Here is a 6901-nt window from a genome sequence, read left to right as displayed (position 1 = left end):
TTTTACAAGGTGAGAAGAAAAAACCCCTTTACTTTTCAAATCTAGGATTTTAATAATTTCTGTTTATTTTCGATGATTTTTTATTTTTTTTGGAGATTTCTTTCTCTGCGTGGTATTGAAGTTGCTGATTTCTACTTCTGATCCTTGCAATTATTGATTTCTTTAAAACAGTGAGTTTTTGTAGCATTTATAAACCCTAATTCACCTTCTACTTTTCTGATCTTTTTCACAGCAGTTAAGATCTAGGATACCACCACTGCTGCTCAATTTCAGATGATTCAATGTCCCCAGTTATTCTTTTGTTGAAGATTTAGATAGTTTCGAGACTTTTTTATTGATTTTTTACATTTCAATGGTCTGTGTTGCAGGTGGATTCTTAGTTTGCAGGACAATTTGGAAATTCTTGGTAACTTGTCATTTGGAAATTACTTCAAAACTCAATCTAGAGAATCTTAGATTGTTGAGATTCGTAGTTCCATCCGCAGATTGGTAACATGAAGTTAAAATTAAGAATCTCACTTCATTGTGCCTGTGATATCATGTTTGGAAGGAAGGAATTGTTTCTGTTAATTGTGTCGATTAGAAGTAGAGGAGAAGATGGCAATGTTTCTATACACAATCGGGCACAATTGTAGGAATCGTGTAATTTTATATCACTTTCAACATTCAGGTGAAACAGTTAGTAAGTATTTTCATGAAGTGTTGACTGCTATGAAGAATTGGTCTGCTGAAGTCCTAGTTCCTCCACCAAATGTATTTGATAAGCCAGCTATAACTAAAAGGCATAAACGTCTTAGAGAATGTGCTTTCAAAGGTACTGTTGGTGCATTGGATGGCACTCTAATTAGTGCCAGCATTCCAGTCGAGAAGCAAACACCGTATAGAGGAAGGGGAAGAGGAGAATGTAGCCAAAACGTGCTTGCGATATGTGATTGGGATATGTACTTTTTGTATGTAGTGGTTGGATGAGAAGGCACTGCTCATGACTCGAGAGTGTTGACCGAGGCAATGCGTGATCCATATTTCAAGTTTCCTTTACCTCCACCAGGTAATATCTCTATTTTAAGTCCAATTTTTCTGCATTGGGTTTGTTTTCTTTACTGCGTTCTTATATATTTGAATTGTTGGAAAAATAAACTGTGCTGCCATTATAACATTCAGTCCAAGTATTTTCCATCTTAGGCTGTGTGCAGTGTTCATCAATTGATCACAATATCGAACTCTACTTAGGAATTAGGATCATTCTTATCTGTGTATGCACTATTGCCACATTACATTGGCCATGCCATGAATAAGTTAATATGAGGGTGTGAAGTCTTGGTTCCCCTTTTTTCATATCCCACTCAACCCTCTTTAGCTTCAATGGAATTCGTCAATTCTGATTTCTTCACCTGCTTCTAGTTCTCAAGGCAACACTTGGAATTTAGTAGGGATATTAATTGTGTACAGACTAAATTTTTACAACAAACTTGTATGCAAATGTAACTGCAATTTTCAGTTCTGAATTTTCATGTAGTTATGTAGGAAAGACTGAATTACTATTACCTCTGTGGTGTACTTATGGTACAATTTCACCTGTGATTGATACAACATCAGTCCGATCCGACCTGTGTCCACTGTTGGCGAACATGCTATAAAGTGATACGATCCGAGTCAAAATCTCAGAGCAGTGTCACAAACTTTTGAACCCTGGTATATTATATGAGATATCAGTTGATGTCTGGTCTGAAACTTGGTATATTTTACTTTGGACTAGCATATATGTTACCTCTTGCTTCAGTTTCATCAGCATGACTTCATAATGTTTTTGTTGAAAATTTGCAGACAAATACTATCTATGTGATGCTGCGTACTCTCATACACAGGGGTTTATGTGTCCGTATCGCAACAGAAGGTATTGGATAGGTGATTATCGAAGAGTACCTCAAACAGCAAAAGAGGAGAAGTTTAATCAATCCCATGCTCGATTGAGGAATGTGATTGAGAGAGCATTCGGGGTATTGAAAGTAAGATTTCCCGTCTTAAGTAAAATGCCTTCTTACTCATTTGAGACTCAAAGAGATATCGTCATTGCTTGCATGTCAATACATAACTTTCTACGTCGTAATGCATTGGATGATTGGCTATTTAAAGAATATGAGAATGAGACATTTGATATGAATGAGACACAGGTGGAAGTCGAAGTGGAAGCGGAAACAGAAGAAAATACACCTTGTCTGTTTGGACGACAAGAGCAGATATATATGAACAACTTACGTGATGAGATAGCTAGTCTCCTTTAGATTTTGTTGCTTCTTTTATGTTTGTAGGAATGAAGTCTTTAGATTTTATTGTTTGGTAATGTTTAATTCCATCAAAAAGGGAAGTTGTTTAGACTGTAATGGAACAATTTGTGATGTTTCACTAGTGATAAATGTTATGGTTTGAAATGTGCACAAGGGCATTTTCTGTCCAAAAAAATCCACTCAGCTGAGTCAGATCTGACTCACAAAACAAACATATTTTCTGACTCAGACCTTAGTGAGTCAGATCCAGATGAGTCAGGTGATTTCACTCAGATCCAGGCGACTCAGATCCAGACGACTCAGATGAGTCAGCTGCAAACAAACAAGGTCTTTGTCTTTTACATTTCTGGAAATAAAATGTGTTGGAATCAATTAATAGGATAATGATCGGACAAGAGTATATCAAAAAACAAAAATCACGAGCTTTAGAAATTATAGAATATCAAAATTGGAAAGAATGAGAGGGAGGTAACATCTAATCAATTTTATAAATCTAGAAAAAATACCATGTAGGCTTCCACGATGTTGCAGTGTCGACCCATAACTTTTTAGTTCTTTTTTCTACTACGTGTCTTTTTTATCAGCTTATTATTAAACCCTATTACATGTTGTTTATTAACTGACTGTTAAATGTTTTATATTGGCTCATAGGTTCATCAACGTATTGAATTTTTATTAATTCTACAATAATAATTTTTGCTTATTTAATGAAATCAATTTTAAAATATGGATCAAATATTTTCATAAAAGAGGCACTGACCCGTGTATCGCGCAGGTGAAAAACTAGTTAAATTAGATAAAAGCTTTAAACATGAATTAAACATTGGTCGAGATATTAGACATGAATTACACTCCGTTTACACCATCTATTTAAGCGGCCATTTGTAACACCGTTTGCAAAAATATGGGTGGACAATACTTTTGTTAGAGTTTACACCTAATTGATTTATCACACTGTGTTTACATAAAATACTTTACTGGACGTTAGATAACTCCGTCAAGGTAGACAATACTCCCGTGTAAAACTAACTACACAACCCTAAACTCGATGGGATTTCCTATCATTCTCTTATTCATTCGCCTCAAACGAGAAGAAAAGAAATAAAAGCTCCGGTTGCTGATTCAGATCGAGAAATAGGCAGACTGATAGATGAAAGAGAGAGACTAAGAGTGAATCATTCTGATGATCTTGATGGTGTTCGATTTTATGGATGATGTTTCGATCGGTGTTTGTTGATTTAGGGTTTAAGAAGAAATTGCGGATGAAACTGACGAGGGAATCGGAGCTGAAATTGATATGGGTTTGTCGAAATAAGGGTTATTGAGAACTGAGATTGATGATTAAGTTAAGAGAATTGAAGAATTTCAGAAACTAGGGTTTGGTGTTGGGAAGAGCAGCCACTACGCCAAAATTGAGGTTATTCGACGGGGGGTGTTTACTGAATTTGATTCGAAAACCCCGTATTTTCATTTTTGATAGACGTTTGCTATCAATTTATTATTCTGAACATGGCCCCCTGTTGGGCTTCTATTATCGACGGGGTCAACAAGAGAACTTGGTCTAATTTCATTTCTGATCCTTTTTTCCCCAAATTTTATTTTTCTTCGTTTCACTCCGCAACTCAACCCAGAAGGAGCGATCTCTCTTCTCCATCAACTAATCAATTTGAAGATTACATCATCGAAAGGTATCTGAAAGATAAATGTGATATGTTCTTATCGTTTTAATTTGATCGCAACTCTTTTATCTTTTTTCGGTTTTGAAGTCGAATTTCATAAGAAAAATAATTACGATTCAGAAAAACCTATTCTTTTTCATTTCAATTCGAATATCTTTTCTGATTCATAATTAGATCTCGGATCTGTACTAATCTAATCATTATCTTTGTTTTGAATTAAAAATTTTGAAAAAAAATTAATTAATTTTTCGTAATTTTTTTTGCACTTAATATCTGTTATTCGATCTATCTCTCAATCCTTATTCTCGATTGAATATCAAATAGAAGATTCACGACCATTATGCATTAATCTTGAATTTTCGACCTAATTTGCAGGTTTTATTTCTAATGGATTTACCTAAGAAGCATTTATCTAATGGATTGCTTGGAGTTTCAGGAGTCGGTGCTTCTGTAATGCTACTAATGCCTCCAAAAGACGGAGTTCGATAAAAAGGTAATAATTTTCCCCTTCAAATTTGCTTGAAATGCCATAATGTTGCTGCCGTATGGACTCTTGGATTTAAGGTCTCTATGATTATGGGAATAAGATCATTTGTGATTATGTGAAATAACTAAAGCTTTGAAGGATTTTGCTCGATTCTTCTGAAGATACCTTCCAGTTGATTCACCCTTGATTAGAGCTTATGGATTCGTTGGTGTATATTTGGACACAGAATCATCTTTCATGAGGTGTGAGAATGGTTCGTCTTATTTTTTCATCCATCAGGTAAAATTACCTTTTCTCATTCTCTTTAGAAATGAATTTAGAACACATTCTTTTCCAACTTATATCATTATCATTCAACAGTTGACAATGCCGTAATATAAAAAACTACGGCATACATGTAAATTATTTAAAAACTAGATGAATATGGCAGCACTTCACTCTTAGCAGCAACACTGGCATGCGATGATTCTTCACCTCGGCTCGTACCTTCAACGAAGCTATGCGGTCTTTAGAGCTATCTCTTGACCAGGTAACATGTGGTCGATATCTTCAACCAACTCCACACTACATATATGTTTAAATGCTTTGTGAATCTCAAATATTTGTTCCGAGTATAATCTTTATTATGTTTGTTGTAATTTCTTTTCAGGTGGTCTGTTGTTTTCCAATTTCAATGTGATCTGCCAGAACAATACTGTGAGATGGAAAGTCATGAAGAAAACTTGCATAAGCTGTTAAGGCAGAGTAAAATCGACGACACCAAGGATGTTATGAAGCATAAAGCTAGTTAGATTGACAAAATCAAGGTACAATATACACACTGGCTCCACATATTAAGATCTGTTGTGCTTGTCATGTTTATGTAATCTTCTTCATGTTACTCATTTGTATCCTTTAGTTTTACAGTAATGTGATAACATTTCATGTCCATATGCATCTTGAGAGGGGCATGACGGAGGGCTTGGTTCTATGCAGTCATTATCATTGAGAATTGAGAGTAGCATCATGGACTTGAACCACTGAAGTTGAAGTTATTGTTGAGGATGTGAAACAAAGCGGTGCAGTCTCCAAAGTACTTAATCAGGAGGATGGACTAATTCAAGCTCAGGTACTGTCTGTCTTTCTCTTGCATGGTCATAACTTCAAGAATCTCTTTATTTTTTCTGTAATGGATGTGTCCTTTACATAGAGTATATGGTTTAACATCTAGATTGTGCTTCGATGGTTCTTCATCTGCGCTAAAATATCAGTTCATGTGCACATTCTTCATACTCTATAATGTATATAACATCATACCATATTAGTTCATGTGCACATTCTTCGTGTTACTAAACTATGTTGTGTTTGCAGTCAACTGCTGGCCGTCTGTATGTGGAGGTGACAGTTATTTGTCTATGGATTCCAAATAAAGGGAAAAAAATCATTGTCAGTATTTTGATTTGAGGAATCTTCTCATTTACTAATCATGTGTATTCAGCGGAAGTGATCTTTCCTCTTGCCCCTCGCATTTTGCCATTTTGCAGAGAGTCCAGAGTTTGAGTTACTAACTAGTTGGATTCTCCTCGCTGCAGAGAATTGCAGCGATAAGGCTCAACTCACCGAGTCGAAGAAAGAGAAGGACTGACTGAAGGATACCAGCATCGCAGCTACTTCAGACATCCGTTGTCTTTTGTTGTCTTTTTTCTTTTCGTGGATGTTGTCTCCTTTCTTTTATGTTCCTTGAACAAAGAATACTCGTGAGATTGGGTTTTTATAATATATGATGATTTGTTTTGAATTTAAAATGTTCTTAGATGACTTTTATTTACAATTATAGCAATGAGAAAAAACCTTGTATACAATTGAAAATGAATACTGGCAATTCAATATTTGAATTTATTGACAATCGTCAATATTTTTTGACAGTTAAAGTTCGTCGTTTATTGTTCATCGTTATTGACAGCAGTTTACAATCATTTAAGGTTTTTGACACGTCCGACTGGCATGGTCTGTCAATAATCTCTATTATTGACAGATCTGGTCCGTCGAAAATGGTTAATTCTGGCGTAGCAAGCTGAAACCATCGACCCTATTAGGGGGTGGCTTACCTAAGCTTAAGCCCACCCCAAAATTTCTAAAAAGTTGTTTTGCCCATTTAATTTTCTAACATTTGTGAAATTAGCCCATTAGGTAGATATGATTCTACGTGGAAGTAATTCAAAGAGATTCATAGCAATTCAAAGAGATTAATCTTTGAATAATATCATTTTAACCGTTAAGGTTCACCTGCTATGTTTCTTAAACCGTGTGTCAAGTCTCGTTTTACTCCTTTTAATTTCTTTACTACTTATATAACTTATCTAGCAAAGTGTGTGAAGATTAACATAATGACTCCGACTTCCTCAAATCTACTTAACTAAGTTATCCTTAGTTCAGAATTGCCAACAATTGTCACTACACCACTTAACTGG

At 35.3% G+C, this 6901-nt stretch overlaps 1 long non-coding RNA gene across 10 annotated transcripts; it reads left to right on the top strand.

Annotated features, from left to right (window-relative positions):
* Positions 1 to 3375: 3375 nt before the first annotated feature.
* LOC113287199 lies at positions 3376 to 6235 on the top strand. Of its 10 annotated transcripts, none has more exons than XR_003329844.1 (7): positions 3376 to 3973; positions 4401 to 4457; positions 4613 to 4730; positions 4882 to 4980; positions 5101 to 5257; positions 5358 to 5559; positions 5802 to 6235. It is a non-coding gene; the product is annotated as an uncharacterized LOC113287199 (long non-coding RNA). The 10 variants fall into 10 exon arrangements; XR_003329843.1 differs by having other exon boundaries at positions 4582 to 4730; XR_003329840.1 differs by having other exon boundaries at positions 4340 to 4457; positions 4678 to 4730.
* The last annotated feature ends 666 nt before the right edge of the window (positions 6236 to 6901 follow it).

Source organism: Papaver somniferum, chromosome 6 (assembly GCF_003573695.1).
Source record: "Papaver somniferum cultivar HN1 chromosome 6, ASM357369v1, whole genome shotgun sequence".
Taxonomy (NCBI): domain Eukaryota; kingdom Viridiplantae; phylum Streptophyta; class Magnoliopsida; order Ranunculales; family Papaveraceae; genus Papaver; species Papaver somniferum.
The sequence above is the reverse complement of the archived record's forward strand: the minus strand, read 5'-3'. Positions and strand labels throughout refer to the sequence as shown.